This window comes from Bombus flavifrons, chromosome 11, assembly GCF_040668555.2.
Source record: "Bombus flavifrons isolate JBK064 chromosome 11, iyBomFlav1_principal, whole genome shotgun sequence".
Taxonomy (NCBI): Eukaryota; Metazoa; Arthropoda; class Insecta; order Hymenoptera; family Apidae; genus Bombus; species Bombus flavifrons.
The window spans coordinates 1368307-1384909 of record NC_138452.1 but is presented as its reverse complement, the minus strand read 5'-3'; the positions used below and the strand labels follow the sequence as shown (position 1 = coordinate 1384909).

Below are 16603 nucleotides of genomic sequence, written 5' to 3'. Positions count from 1 at the left end.
TTGGATTTGTCGAGGAAAGCCTTCGTTCGGAAAGTGAGGGGAATGGACGTTCCCGTTAATTGGTTAACTTCTATGTTGGTGGTTGAAGAAGGATGCTAACCGCCCTTGAGAGAAAGTTGCTAACGGGAAGCGTCGTTCGTGAGAAAAGCAGATTTCCCGTATCTTCCCGTAGTAGGTGGTAGATTTAGGAACTGTTAGGATAAAGGCTGTTTGTCCGTTTGAAGGACTTTAGTTAACTAAATCCTAAGATTTATAGCGGGTCCTCAGGCTAGCTGAACATGTACTGTGAAGATGCATTGACATCTGGTAATCATCTTGCCCGAAGAATAGGGTCTGTGTGTGGCTCGCCACGGGACAGAAATCGTTGGAATGTTTACTGTCGCGTGCCGCTGCAACTATTTCTTTTAAGGAGAGCTATAGGATTACTCCATACCTCTATTAGGTAAAAACGTTCATCCCGTGATCGCGGCTACGTTCGGCGACTTGTTGTCGCCTCGAGCCCAAGCTCACTATCATAAATCTCGGGCAATTATAATCGAGTTAAATTATAGAGACTAAAATATTGGAGGTTTTTTGAAAAAATCCAAAGGGAAGACTCCGGTGTCTTTTCATCTCCGACATATATATATATACATATTTAATTGTCAATTTTTACATAAATAATATGTGTCATTACTAATTTCTTTCGTTTTCATAATACATACGAAATATAACGGTAATAGTACTGAAACGTAACAGTTATGCTCGTGATAGTAATTAAACTTTTAATTTAACTAAACAATTATCGTAGCAAAATGCTTAATTTTCCAGAATACAATGCGCTCGTTATCATTAAACAGCCGTAAAATAAAATAACATCGACAACCAACGGCAACAGACGAACAGTCGTTACTCGTTGCTCGCTTCTTGACTGTCTGACATTAGTCGTCTGTAACTACTGCGCGTGCAGTCAACGTTATTCTTTGTTCGGGGACACAAGACTCCGGGCGTATCTAATCTGTCTCTGGAAGATGTTTATACGAGAATTAAAGTTTGCTTTTAAAAAACTTCTCGTCGATTATTCTTTCAGGACAGAGGTTTTATTGCAGCTCACGGAGAAAACGAACCAAGTTTGGAACGGCAACGTCCGTAAACTTTTATCACTCTCTTATTGTATGGATATCTTTGAAACGAACTGCCGTCTAGAGTATACCTTTTCCGTTCATTTCCTTGAAAGATCCTCACCGAGTCGGCCAAGCCTATTTCACCCGAACTTTTCCTTTTCATTCATTTTGAAAGGTAAGGCTTCTTACCACGAGCGAGGAATTCCTCGCTCGTTACACTCTTGTCCCTCGGTGCATTAACATAATGCACACCGGCGAAATGTTAAAACGTCGCGGTGGTTCGTTTGAGTCCTTTTATCCAACTGGAGACGTTGTTGCCAAGCGCGAAACTTTTTTTTCCTTCGTCGACGGCGCGTTTGTATTTATACTCCGTGGTGAATCGAAACTGGATTGTTTTATGAGAAGCATTAAAAGAGGGTTGAAAGAACGTAAAACTCCGTATACTTGGTACGATCGTTTGATTCTCTATTTATATTCGGGAAGAGCAAACAACGAACATTTGCGGGTGTCACAAATTAGGCTATTGCGACGTGACTCAGGAAAATCGACCGTAGAGTTGCCGACGCTGATGAATATCTAGAAAATATAACGCAAGTCATACTAGAATTTTTACATTATTAATTTTTTAATAACGTGAAAAGAAATTAGCTTCTCTTTATTGCAATCAATATTTAATACTTCTCTTTCCGTATGAAACGTAAAAATTATTCGCTTGAATCTTGTATATGATAGAACATAAACTGGAGTGCAGGTGTTCGACGAAATATCGCGAAGCGAATGAGATTTCTAGGTCCTCCATCGCTTGATAGAAGATAAAAAGGCTCGGTATTCGATCGAAGGGAAGTCTAAGAGAATCCGAGAGTGTCGGTGGCAGAACATGAATGCGATTGAATCGCAAATGGTGCCTCGAGCTCGACTTGAGCTCGCCCCGAGCAACCAATACTTTGGAATAAGCTGACTGAAGGAGAGAGAAGGCTAGCGTAACGTAGATAATGCATCTCCTATTTTATTTCAAGAGAATTCTATTGTTGCTCGAAGAAATATCAAATAGAAACGACGCGTTCTGACTAGAAGCTGCTAAATATCACACGATACAATGGTCGTATTGTTCGTGACCCGTCGTTGCAGAGATGCTTTTAATTAAACCTCGCGCTTCTCTTTTTTTATTTACAGCTTTCGAAAGTACTGCAGACGCTGCATCCAGCGGATCCCGGTTATCGATTCGAACACGCGCCAGATACAATTTTTCCTTTGGTACGCGACAACGAATCGACGATCATCGATGCGGAGCATTCTCGATTGAAAACCACCTCGTATTGTTTCGCATTATTGATCAGATTCAGGCGTATTCGACTGCTTAACGAAAGACATTCTTGTCGATCGTTTATTTCGTAGTCTTCCGATATCCAGGGTTGTTATCGGCAGACAACGAATCACGAGCTCTTTGGTGCTCGAATGATCGTTTAATAATAATCTCAAGTAAGTTCCTCGAAATTATTCCCGATGAATCACGTTACACGAATGATCGACTATCTGGGGATAATCAATGTTATCCAATAAGCCCGAGAAACTAAGTTTGGTACGATGAATCATTACACGAATGAGAAACGTGCTGACATACGTCCTTTATCTGAAACGAGTCGAGTAGCGTTCAAAGCGCGTATCGAGATTGTAAAAGAAAGGGTCACTTATGACGTCATTCGCAGTCAGGCAAAAGGCCTTGAACGACCAATTCGTTTTGGACGTAAAACGGAAAAATGAAAACACCTTACTTCACCTGCGATATTATTTTTTAATATATTCAAATTTAAGTATACCATACATTAATCCTAAATCTACCCTATAAGATGTAGGTACCTAAATATCTTACATGGATGATTATTAGACTGCAGATCTTTATGCAAGTTCATTGGTTGGCACACAAACAACAAACACAAAAAACCATCTCAACTTGAATGAAAGAATGTGTAGTTTTCTAAATGTAATAATATGTACTTTACTTTGGATGTTTTATATAACTTTGTGTTTCTGCGCAGTAAATGTATCAAACTTAAATATTAAAAGTATACGAAACATAAAAATATAAAATGTATCCCGCACTTTAATAATTATACTTAAAATGCTACGATGAAATGTATGATCATATTCCTATCTGGCAAAAATTCTAGCGTTAAACTTATCATACTTTACGAGTTAATGAACTCTCCAACACGACAAAGTTTTTCTAAAAAATCTTCCAAAATCCCTACAAAAAGGGAAGACTCTCTCACATGAACGTACATCTACTGGGATATTCTAATAATCTCTACCATCTTACCTGAATACGCTGGCAATTCCGACATTATCATTGGAGAAATCGAGAAGGAATCTCAAAGAAAGCCTGATTCTAGAGCAGCATCGGTAGATAGGTTAGTCGACTCGTCAGATCACGCGACGGCAGGGTGAATGCAATTTTCACGAGGTGGCGGTACGGTTCAACCCGTTATGGTATGACCGGCTACATGGACGCAGTCGAGCGCAAATCGAAAAGGGAGGAAAGAGCGCGCGATGAAGCAGAGAGAAAGGCGGACGGAGGGCGAAAAAGAGTGGGTGGATGGAAGTAAGATAGAAAGAGTGAGTGAGAAGTGAGAGGGCAGGAGAAGGTGGAGCGCGTACACGGAAACACACGTACGTACACGAGGAGCGGCGGCGCGCTCAGTAGTGTGCCAAGTGCGCCCAGTGACGTAGGTCAGTGCTCGCGACGACGCCGCTCCCGCGAGTTGCTGATTAAACTTCGGTTTTCCGGCCTCTGGTTGCGGTTGCGTCGCGATGTTTCCCATTCACGGTTCGCGCGCCACGTACTGTGCGTCCTCGTCGTCTTGCGTCTTAACCTGGTCGTGCCGGTCACCTTGACACGCGCGGTCAACGCGGACGAAGGTTAGGTCTGTCGGGATTGCATCTGCAAACCACTATCCCTCGCTCGTCGAGCTCGGTTACCACGTCGGTGAGCGTGTCACGGTGTCGAGAGGTGAACATACGCGTGAACACGAATGCTCGGTCTAGTGCAGCAGAGGAGTTTGAAGCTGGTAACCGATTTGGTGGTCGTGGTAGCGTAGTTTGTGTTGTTTCTAACGTTGGGAAACGTGATTTTCGAAGAATCGAGGTCGAAATTGGAGTGAAAAGGGCTGGCAATGAGATAAATCGAGAGCTTGAGGATTTAAACTTTCGGTAGTGTATGGGTTTGTTTGATGGACACGATAGTTTCACGTCTGTATTTGTTGCGATTTTGGTGCATTATCGTCGCAGTAGGTGCTAAAGAGGTTAGGGCTTGATGTAGTCGAATGCAACAGTCGATACATGGGCTTTGTACTTGTGAACGTGACGCATCTCTCGTGTTCGAAAGCTGGCTGTAACTGTGCCAAGTATAAGCAATGACACAGGTCGTTGCTCGTGGAAGGGCCATTGTGTGAGTTTCTTTATCACCGTCGATTGCAAGCCGTATGACGTTTTTCTATGCAAATTATTTAGCGGTGGATTTGTTGAAATATCGGGAAAGTTAACATCGAATGGCTGTTTTGAAAAATACGAGAACAAGTCACTTGTAGTTATAAAGCCTCACCGTATACGAGACGAGAGTCATGTAAACAGAGAAATACAATATATTCGATTTGAAAAATATAATACGGTCGGATACACAAGTGCTGGAGTGGCGCAGCGAAATGAATCGAGCACAGCTAGTGACACAGGTCAGTGTTCGGAACGACCGCGGCCGTGTGTCTCTCAGCTTGCTCTCTCTTTTTTTTAAATTTCAAACTTTCACGTATATCTCGAAACATTTTTAACGATTCCATAGCACCTGGCTTTATTAAAATTATTTCGATGTAGGTACTTTAAAAAATAATAAAACAATTTTTGAATAAAATAATTTTTGTTTAATTACACAAGTAACTGTAATCAAACTTTTGTTCCGCTTTATGAAAAAAAGAACGTAAACCAAGCATTCCGCTACAAAAAATGAACGTTCGGTTAAAACTTCGTAGTATAATTTATCGATGTTATCGTAAATTTCAAGTTTCATTATGATTTAATCGTTGTCTATTACCGTTCTTATTGTTACACCAGATGCCGCCATGATCGGATTAATTGCTCTCACATCGTCCTTGATGTTTTAATAGTACGCAAAAGTTCTCGAAACGTTTATCGACGAGTCAAACCCACGTCAGCGTGCAACTTTCCGTGGTTGCAGCTGTTAGACGGAAATTCAAGTACAACGTGACGCTGTTCTAACAATGCTACTTCTCTTGTATACGCGGCGCGGTTTATGTTTCCAGCTCGTCTTTCCTCGAGGATCGAGGTTGCGACCCTGATACACATTTACGTTTCGCGACAATGTTTATTAAAACGAGACCGAATAATTTCTTACATGCATGGCGTCAGTATGTTTGAGTATAAATTATCTTTAATAAAATATTAGCAAACTCTTCTTCGGATAGAATTCCATCGAATGCATTCTTTATTTGTAATACTTCTTAATATTTAGAGCACAAACGTTTGTAAAATTTCCTTCAAATTTGTCAAATCCCTTTTTTTTTATAATACAATATTTATCTTTGGTTAATAGTTTAATATGATATATTAATGTAATATCGTGATATAATATATTTACAAGGAATGGATGATACAGATGTTGATTTGACAGAAAAGACGATTGTAGTTCAACCTGAACTATTCACACCAAACATACAGAAAACAGCACAATTAAATAATTAGATAACGACTCGACTTTTTACAAAATGCCATCCACACTCTCTCGGTCACGCCACACGCCAACAACTGACTGTTGATTCCCCCTCTTTTCCGTCGCTTGGCAACCGCTCGTGGGCAAGATCACGTAGGCCTACTCTTTCCAAAACTACGCGATGGAAAAACAAACGCCTAACGCCTCGGCTCTCGCGACACTTCACGCGGTTCACCCGCCAACTCCCAGGCCTCTCACTCACGATACTACACTCGGCCATCCTGCAATAACATCTGCCCTCAGATGTTGCCTTCTATCTCGCTGTCATCTGATGCGTTTTGCTTCCCTCTCTCTCGCTTCCCGTTTTGCTCTGCGTTTCTCCGCTTCTTTCTCATATTCCTTTTGTTTGCGACGTTCCCGCGTCTCCCATGCTCTCAAACGCTCTTGATAAGCTGCTTCTTTTTCTCTCGCTCTTCTTTCGTTCTTTTTCCTCTCCTTCGCCTCTTCCTCTTCCTCCCTTTCACGCATAATTTCTCTTTCAGTTTTCCTTGCTTCTTCTCTTTCACGTTCTCTTTCTCGTTCCCTGTCCCTTTCCCTTTCTCTATCTCTTTCACGTTCTCTTTCACGCTCTCTTTCGCGGTCACGGTCTCTTTCTCTTTCTCTTTCTCTATCTCTTTCTCGATCTCTATCTCTATCACGATCTCTGTCGCTTCTCTGACGATCCCTCTCTCGTTCCTTAGATCTAGATTTAGACCGCCTTTTGTCTCTTCTACTACTTCCGGTACTACTACTGCGACCTTTATGAGACGTGGGGCTACCAAGATCGCCGTCTTGATCGTCTTTAGTGTTACTGCCATCACGCCTGTCTCGTCGCTCTTTTTCACGTTTCTCCCGTTCTTCTTTCTCAACAGCTTCTTTCTTCCGTTTAACTTGAGCCTTCTCCTCCTCCTGCTTCCATAATTCCATCAACTCGTCCACCTCTTTTTTCTCCGAAGGTGCCAATCTTCGCGGCCTTCGAACCACAGGTTTGTCACTCTTTAACACGATTTTTGCCGTTATCCCAACGTCCCGCTTTTTCTCCGGCTTATACCCCTTAATGATATCGCGAATTGCTTCCCGATAATGCGGTTCCTGCACGTGTGTTAGGTCTATTTCATCAGTCTGTTCTATCGCGTTGATTCTAAATATATCCGGCACGTCTTTGTTAGTCTGTTCGTCAAGCCGCAAGAAAGTCACTTCGCCTCGCTTAACCCGTAATTCTACCTGATCCAGAAAATCAGTGCCCAACAACATGCCGTGCTTCGTCAATATTTTGTTCGAAACAACGTGTAAAGTGATTGGCAGTTTATACCCATCAACCAACATTACCTTGGTGAATTCACCCCAGGTCTCATTGCCAGCGGAACTAAGACCGTCGAACTTAAGTTTACATTTACCTAGCGGTGGTGACCCTAACCTCGCATACTCGTCTGATCGAATGAATGTGAGATCACTACCCGTATCCACTAATGCCACAAACCTACAATCATCTATCATCACTTCCTTCATATACTTCCCCTTCTCGGATCTTGACACTACGCAGGTCTCTTTCGGTCGCGCCGTACACCTCGCTGCAACATGTCCAAATCCGCCGCACTCGAAACACCTAACACCTTTTCCTCTCTCCGGACACTTAACACTTAGATGATCCTCACTACCACAAATGAAGCATCTTCTTTTCTTCATTACATCTGCAGATTGACTGAGCTTCCCTTTCTTCTCGGTTTTAGCCGGCTTCACGATCGACTTTACTCTGCGACTCTTCTGCTCTTCGTACATCACTAACCTCTTCCTCAATTCTTTGATTGACGTAGCGCCGTATAATATAGCCTTATTTCTCTCGTCGTCTATTATTCCATCCACTATGTATTCCACCTTTGCTTCCTCCTCTATGTCCACATGGCTGGCTATTTCGAGCATGCGGTACATGTAAGCCAAACATGCTTCATCACTCTCCTTTTTTGTTTCTTCCAGTTTCTGATGTACCTGCCTACTGTTAACTTTCCTCGAAAATTCTTTCACTAGCCCCCTCTTCAACTCATGCCAAGTCCTGGCGTGACACTCGAAGCTCGCGAATATTTTCGCTGATCCCTTCAGCAGCTTCCTCGCGTAGACTGTCTTCTGTCCATCCGACCACATGCACGTATCAGCGACTTCCTCGAACGACTCGAACCATCGTTCGACATTTTCACCTTTGTTGCCACTAAACGACTCTAATGCATCTTCGACGTCTCTGAAACTCAGTGTCGAACCAACACATGCCCTTCGACAATATTCATCACGGTCCTGATACACCCTTCGCGTACCTCTCTTGTGTCTTCTTGCGTATTTTTTGTCATCTTCGTCCTCACTTTCGTCGTCGCTTTCTTCTTCCGACGAAACATCGTTACCGTCCATGGCCGCTTGTAGTCGTGCGCGTAATTCTGCTTTTCTTCCCGTCGTTTTTAAACCCAAACTAGCAAGGCGCTCTTTCAACTCCTTCGTATTCATTTTCTCAACATTTTCGTCTTCATTACAATCACGCTCAGCTCTCTGTACATTTTCTAAATCTCGTTGACCGGTTGGCTCTTCACCGCCCGTCGCTCCCTTAGGATACGATTGTCCAGCCCTACACGCCCGATTCAGCCTCGCAATCAGCACTGACCTCGCGCCCGATATAGGGAGGTTCATTCGCGCGAGCTTACTTCTCAGCTCCTCCAGCGTCGAACCTTCTTCACCCGACAATCGTTCGTCCCCGACGTTAGCCATTTTTTCACACTACACCAACTTAAATGGTCAACGATATCGTCTTTTACCGCACCGCGTACCGGTAAACTCACAACTAGCGCGAATAGCTCTGTTAAACCGTTTCGTTTTCTGTCTTGTCCAATCCCGGACGAGCCCCCAAAAAATGTAATATCGTGATATAATATATTTACAAGGAATGGATGATACAGATGTTGATTTGACAGAAAAGACGATTGTAGTTCAACCTGAACTATTCACACCAAACATACAGAAAACAGCACAATTAAATAATTAGATAACGACTCGACTTTTTACAAAATGCCATCCACACTCTCTCGGTCACGCCACACGCCAACAACTGACTGTTGATTCCCCCTCTTTTCCGTCGCTTGGCAACCGCTCGTGGGCAAGATCACGTAGGCCTACTCTTTCCAAAACTACGCGATGGAAAAACAAACGCCTAACGCCTCGGCTCTCGCGACACTTCACGCGGTTCACCCGCCAACTCCCAGGCCTCTCACTCACGATACTACATTAATAATAATCTTTAATTAAACACATTACTTAAGGCGAATGAAAGCTTTGTCAGTTAGAGATAACGAACATTCATATTCAAGAATTAATGAAAAATTATTTAACGTAATGATTTTTCGAACTAAAAGATAGAATAATTTTGAATAGAATTGTATTCCAACATTCGTACCTGTAGCGTTGAAACAATCAATTCCGTGACTAGGTTACGGTAGTAACGTTGTATTAACATTGTTGATTTTTCTTCGAAACGTGCTGATATGCAAACAGCCCACCTCATCGAATACGTTTCTCGCGGTCAACACAGCGCACATTATGTGCATCGCGTGCGTTACAATTTTTATGTTCGCTCAAGAACCAGTTATCTTGACGTTTGCCATCTAATGCCGACTTCTATTTGGTACGAGTCGAAGGAAACATTCGATTGCATAATTCATCCATTCTATCGATTCTCCACGCGAAATATGAAGAGAAAAGGTCATTTTCTTAACCGATGCTTTCGGCTTGTTACTTAAATGACACAAAGCTTCTTTCAGTTAGTGCTCGTTTAACTGAATTCCGATCGATTGTATCTACTGACATATTTAGACGTGCACTTTTATTATTCAAACAAGAAATCATAATCATAAAAAGATCAATAAACTTCTATTCTACTCGTATGAACTTTAGTTATATGTAATTTACATAAATGAAGTTTTACTGCGGATGTTTATCCATTTATGGAAAATTCAACATCGTAATACCATTATTAAGGTAACTATGTTATTTATGCTTCCTGCTAATTTTCTGCCATGGAAAGACCAAGTTTATTCTATAGTTAGTTTGAACCTGTTTGAAGCAGATTCCATTAGTAAAATTATGTTTTTTAATCATTTAAACTCTTCTGCTACTTACTTTCTTAATTGAAGTATACAGTTTATTAATAGGTATGAGGTAGTGTCAGTGCATTGTAATATTCCACTTTTAATTAACATGCAAAAATATATGAAATATTTCAATTTAGGCTTCACTCTTCTAATTACGTTCATAAAAATTTGAATTATCAGAAATGTAGTAATCTATGACTCCACAGTCTAACAATGAATGATTTATCATTTTTGATAGTAACAATTTTTTCCTGAAAAGTAAATAATTCTCACGAGATGCCATTTTATCGATAACCATGGTCGTTTTTTGCTCTCTTACGTGGATAAATCGGATTTCCGGCCAAGAGAGCTGATTTCGCGTAGAAATTATGCTGATCGCGTTCTAATATTATGACGACAGCTTCGAATTCGGCCGGGCCAGCGAAGCTTGTCGTTCCTGCAGATATCGATCGCGTTCCACGGCTTGTCAAGCTAAGCCGCGAGTCTGAGATTTCTAGGTAGACGTGCGAATTTATCGACTACCCGGAATATGCGCGATCCTGACATTTATCTCGTCGAGTGATAATCGTACCCTTAGCCGCCACGTTCGAATAGTCATAAATCTATTTCAGCGATCAACCAGAGATCATAAATAATCGAAAATCGGACTGAGAATAAACCGCCTATTCGATGTCTAAATCGAAGAAAATTTATTTTTGATCAGCTTTTATCCCTTTGATAAGAAATCTGGAGCAGTGGGATGCGTCTCTAATTTTAGTCGCCACATCTTTTTGTTTCCTACACGCCGGTGGAAGTGAATCAATAAAATTTACCAGGAAATTTCGTTTATCGTTCAATTAAGCGCTGATCTCATTAATGCCCCTTGACTGGCAAACGAGTTCTTTTATGCTGGACCGTCGTTCCGAAGAATTCGTTTAGGACAATAATCGAAGAATTTCGTAAATTCACGCAAAGCGTTTGAAGCATTCGAGCAATTAGAACGATACCTTATACAGATCGCATACATGCGAATTACATTAGCAACGAAAGACAGTGGTAACAATAGAATAGCATAAACGTCGACGCAAAGTACAGGTCACAGTTGGTCAGGAAATTATCGGTGTAATTTTGTTAAATCTTATATGGAGACTGGTGCAGCAGAAAACGAAAGAAATAAAGCGGAAGGAGAACGGTAACGAGAACAAAGATTACTGGAAATATCGAGAAAGTCGAAGAAGGAAATAGAGAATGTGAGTTCGGTCTGCTCAGTTTTTCCTTTTATCGTCTACATTCTATTTTAAATCTGATACTATATCGTATAGTACATGCTATTTACTTGAGCGTGTTTCAAACTTATTTCAATAAAAGTAAAAATTCTTTCAGGCAGAAATTTCGAGGGTAGAATATCATTTGAATCTTCAACGATTCAAATTGTTTATGGAAAATTAAATACTTTATCAATATTAAATATCACATCTCTTCGAGGCGGAAGAATAATTCTTCAGAATGATTGAATTTCTTATTCATTAACCAAAAACAATTAACCCAATTGTGTCGGTCCGATGCCACTTATTGCTCCGCTTGTTAATTGACAACGTTCACCAATTAACGCGACGTTAATTCTATGAAACGCATGCGCCCTGAAGCGTGTAAGCACGGATTGATGCGCGATTTACGATGCGCCGGATTCGATCGTCGCCACCGATGCAGCCAGCTAGAATCACGATAATGAATGATAACAGGTTCAATTCAAGCAGCCTTTCAGTTTTAATAGGCCGGGTCTCTAAGTTGTTCATTCGCGCAGTCTTTTAGCCAGTGCTCGATGCCAGCGGTAACGAACGTACGCACTCTGCGGTATTAAGGTGACATAGTAATTAATGTAGCAGCACGAAATGACAGGATGCGTTTACTTCCTCTTCCTGTTGAATACCGTAGAAATCTTTGGTCGGTCGTGTGTACTCTTCAGTCATTTAATCTCAATATATGGATATTAAAATGCTTGCGGTGATTTTAGTAAGTTTTTCCTTTTTTTTTTTTTTTTATTCGTGATTTCGTAAAGTTTGTTACAGTGGTGATTATTCTTGCATATCTACAGAATGCTCCAGAAATATTGTGCAGAAGTTTCAGTACAGGTCTTATGTTTGAAAATAAGAAAGAAAGTGCTATTATATTTTAGTGCTAGTACATATATTTTAATGATAATCAATGTATACATTATTATAATATGGTCTTCCTTCTTTTTTAATGAGTTCGACAATGTATGGTAGGAATCATCTATGTGATTATTAAACCTCATTGTTAAATCGTTGTTAAATCTCATAGAAGACACTTCCAACATCTACTGTGAATATTGGTTATATAAACTTTGTTTTTTTGATATATAGAATCTATCTTCAAATTCTTACTCAGCCTTTCTTGAACGTCCTGTATATGTAGAATTAGTTAATACTTTCGCGGTCACTCGCGTAATTTTACGTTCACTGTTCTTTGCAGCATTCTACTACATCGTGCAGATCTTATAGAAAATCCTTATGCTGCATTTAAATAATATAATATAATCAAAACTGAATACACAGCAGTCGCGAAAGTGTTAAAAGAAAAATTTTATTAGAACCCAAAAACTCCAAACCTGAAAATTATTTTCCATATTATTCTATAATAATAATCGTGATAATAATCGCTTGCTCGTTTCAATCGAATCTTCGTGAGCAGAGACAGGTATTGATCTTGATTTTAATAACTATACGTCGCAACAGAAATTTTCAAGTTGTTTCGTAACAGGACGTCAAACATGAACCTTAACAAGAACGTCATCTGGCAGTCTCGAGTCATTGTTAAGGAACAATTCATAGTTCTTCGGGTACTTTAGATGCTGCGCTTGGCAAAAAGTTCTCTATTTCCTCTATGTGCCTGCGACGACTAAAACCGTTCCAAATTTTTTACCGAGCAATCTCAAAGTTCGAGTGCTGCGGGCAACGGTAGCGTTAAATCGAGGTTGTTTCTTTGCCTCGAAGTCTTGCGGCAGTTATCTATCTTATGGATCGCTAGCGTAATTAAAATTCTCAGAGATTTTGGTATCCGCCACTGAGAACAAAGTTTCGAAAGTTCTATATTGTATGTAACACCGACGGCACATTAATTTGATACGTGAACAGCTGGGATGTGTCAGTTAAACGTAGAAAATACTTCCTACGAAATGTTATAATCTTGATATTCGTGTTTCTGCAGCATATCGTGGCTTCAAAGAAAACATTTACAACTTTAAATTATATTCTCGACACGACTTGACCTATTCGGGTGAAGTAATCAGTACTTTTGCCGTTAATTCGACTGACAAATTCAGTGGAATATTGTTAAAATTCATGAGACTGAACTACGACTCAGTTATGCCAAGGACTTATTGAATCAAGCTTATCCAATTATCTGTCGTTAGTATTAAACTGTTCCCTTGTTCGCATAAACTTCACTTAGTTTACTCTATATTATGTGTTTAATGAGATTACACGTTTAATAAGCTTTCGAGATTACATATTCTTATTCTGCTTCTCCAATATAATTAATTTCGTTATAATTATTCCGATAATTCAATCAATATAATTACGAACGTTACTTTTGTTATCACTAGACTGTGGATATTTATGCGAATGAAGAAATGGAAGCTAAACGGAAACATCTTTCGACTGTTAAATATTTTAACGTATAAATATTTCAAGTACTTTATATATGTATTATATATACTGGTATATATTAGTATCTATTTTTAGTATTAATATGTATCATTATACACATTCTGTATTTTTAGACTTTTAAATTTCTCAAAATAAATACATAAACATCATATACATATATTTACGTAATACAAATATTATGTGTTATACTTTTGTAATAGTTTCTCAAAAAAGGAAAAAAAAAGAAAAAGCTTCATTCGTGTCTCAATTATTTACAAATTTACAATACTAATTGCAACTCAATACATACTTATCAATATACAACTTACTCGTTATTCAGAATTTTCTGCACGTTGATGTTCATTTTCTCGGAAGAAAAACGAGAGTGGAACGATGACAGGAAGCGAATTGCGGTAATGGCGCTCATTTACTTTACATCTAGTGTCGGATACCGTGCCAATTTCCGCAAACGAGCGCATTATGGCTGTTTCTTACGTGGTAAGCAATTAAAATAACCGTGTTGAATGGTTCGCAGCGAGCGTCGTTCTTTGGCAAGGTTTCGTAAACGGTCGTCGATTATTTTCCACTTCGTGGACTGTAAACAGAAACGAGCGGTTTTCCGAGTGTAATCAACACTTCGAGTCGCCGTAGACCAATTCGTTTCCACTGTCTCACAAACGGGCCGACATATTTCTCTCCCTCGTGCTTTTGGCCGAAGATTGAAGTCAGCTTTCGAGCCCTTTGATCTCCTGCTCTCCTTGGCTGCCGCAATGCGAACGTTTGACGTAACAACTCGATGACGACGACATTTCACATTTGTTTCAGTTCGAGACTCTTTGATTTCGGGTTTCTTGACAGGACTCGCACTTCGTTTCATCTCGCAATTCGGCTTAACTCAACCTCTTTTAGATGTTTGATTGATTTAGGAGACGCTTCTCCCGCTGTTTTCTACCAGAGGGTATCTGTTATTAATTACTCTACGTACACTTTTAAGATTATTCAAAATATCGTGTAATATATAATTTGCATCTAATAATATTTAATTTGATGGAACGAAAAATTCGAAGTTATAATATGTTGAAAAATTCATTTCAACTACAGTTCTTGTTTCATGATACTTGGATCATAATTTATTATACATACATAACTCGACGTTGTAAGACAAAGAGGTAATCTTATCAAAATTTCCCACTACAAAAACTATTATAATTAAAATACGTTTCTTATAACATTCCTTGCAACATTTTTACGTTATTGTAATAATTACTGTTTTTACTAAATTCTCCATGACAATCCTCCGTTATAAGATCGTTCTGACTATTTCGAATTAATTACCAATCATCGTCGAGCATCCCAACTTATTCATCGGTCTAACCTGTTGATCGTTAAAACGATCCTTTCGCTACGGAATATTTCATCTCGACATAAAGAAACGAAATATCGATGGAACGATGAAGAAGGAAAGAAAAGAAACGCAGATCGACCGTAATTCGCAACTATCCCCCATGAACGACCAGCCAATTGACCCCCTTGTCCGTAAGTTAGCGCCGCTTATACCTTCGTCGCTAATTAAGGACGGCACATCGACTAGCGGCACTCGTCGGTGGAGCTTAATGGAAATTAGTCCTGCCTCGCGATTTCCAACGTCGCGCATCGGTCCTCGTAGTCTCATTAGTTCGTTCGAGCGTGCCGCAGGTCTCGATCGTTCCTCTGCAGTCGCGAATAATTCGATTGCATCTCGTATACGTCTACTTGAACGCCTTCTGAAGCGTGTTCTCGACACGGCCCTATTGTATCCGCGAGCCGGCTAATTACACCGATGTCCGGCGCGCCCACTTCCTTCCGGGCGATCGACGCTCATCGAAGTTACTCCACGAAGATTGGCTTTACTGATGCCGTAAGAGAAATTTGGTATGCTACCGCAGTAATTTAACTGGTGATGAGGTATTCGAGTGTTTTGTGGCCTTTGGATCTTAAACGACTAAATTCTGGAGGGAAAAACAATCGAGATGTGTGCCGTTTGGATTTTACTCGGAATTTGTCAATATTGTAAGATTATTATATTATAAGATATTGCAAGATATTGTAAGATATATCGAAGGTATATGATGAGGTATATTCGAATAGTTCACGAGTTTTTGGTTATATATTAAACGATCGAATTTTAAAGGGAAAAGAAATCAATGTAGGTATTGTTTAGATTTTATTTCGAATTTCTCTATGGTACGATCTCGTTGGCAATGACATATTCCAGTGTTTTATGAGTTTTTTAATCCTCGAATAGTAAACGATTAAATTTTGGAGGAAATTGAAATGGGTGTTGTTTGGATTTTATTCATAGTTATGAATGTATACGATCGTTGGAAATTGTTTCACTTGCGATTTAACCCATTGGAAACTGAAAACGTATGATGTACGTCATAGGGTGCGTATCCAATCCAATTAATGACGCGTCATATTCTGCTTCTTCAATATAATTAATTTCATTATAATTATTCCAATAATTAAATCAATATAATTACGAACGTTATTTCTACGTTATCACTAGACTGTGGATGAAGAAATTCGAGTTACCGTTATCAGTCAGTACTAGAAAAGCAATCATAGAAACAGGATCGCGTAAAATATAATTGTGGAAGGCATTGTGTACGATTTAAAAGAGCTATTAGTGTTAAGCTAGAGAAATCCGATTACGGCAAACTGATCGTATTTCTAAAAGTTTGCATTACGGTAAGAGGCGTGATAAGCGACGACGGAGTTGACATTTTCTTGATATTAGGGCTTGAAATTCTTCGTTGCATTTTGCTTAGAATAGGTAGTTTTGAACATAACTATTTGTAGAACTGCAGTGAAAAGAGTAGATAGCGTCGTGAATAGTGCCTTTGAGTAATTAACAAGAGAATTAACCTCGTTAATTCAACTGTCTTAAATTAAAGCTCATACTTGCTTCTTTGTTGGAGGCAAATTCGCAGT

At 39.7% G+C, this 16603-nt stretch overlaps 1 protein-coding gene across 18 annotated transcripts in view; it reads left to right on the top strand.

Annotated features, from left to right (window-relative positions):
* The window catches only part of dlg1 (MAGUK family member discs large 1), a 539916-nt gene that overhangs the window by 331208 nt on the left and 192105 nt on the right, over positions 1-16603 (top strand). The gene's annotated exons all lie outside the window — the stretch shown is intronic.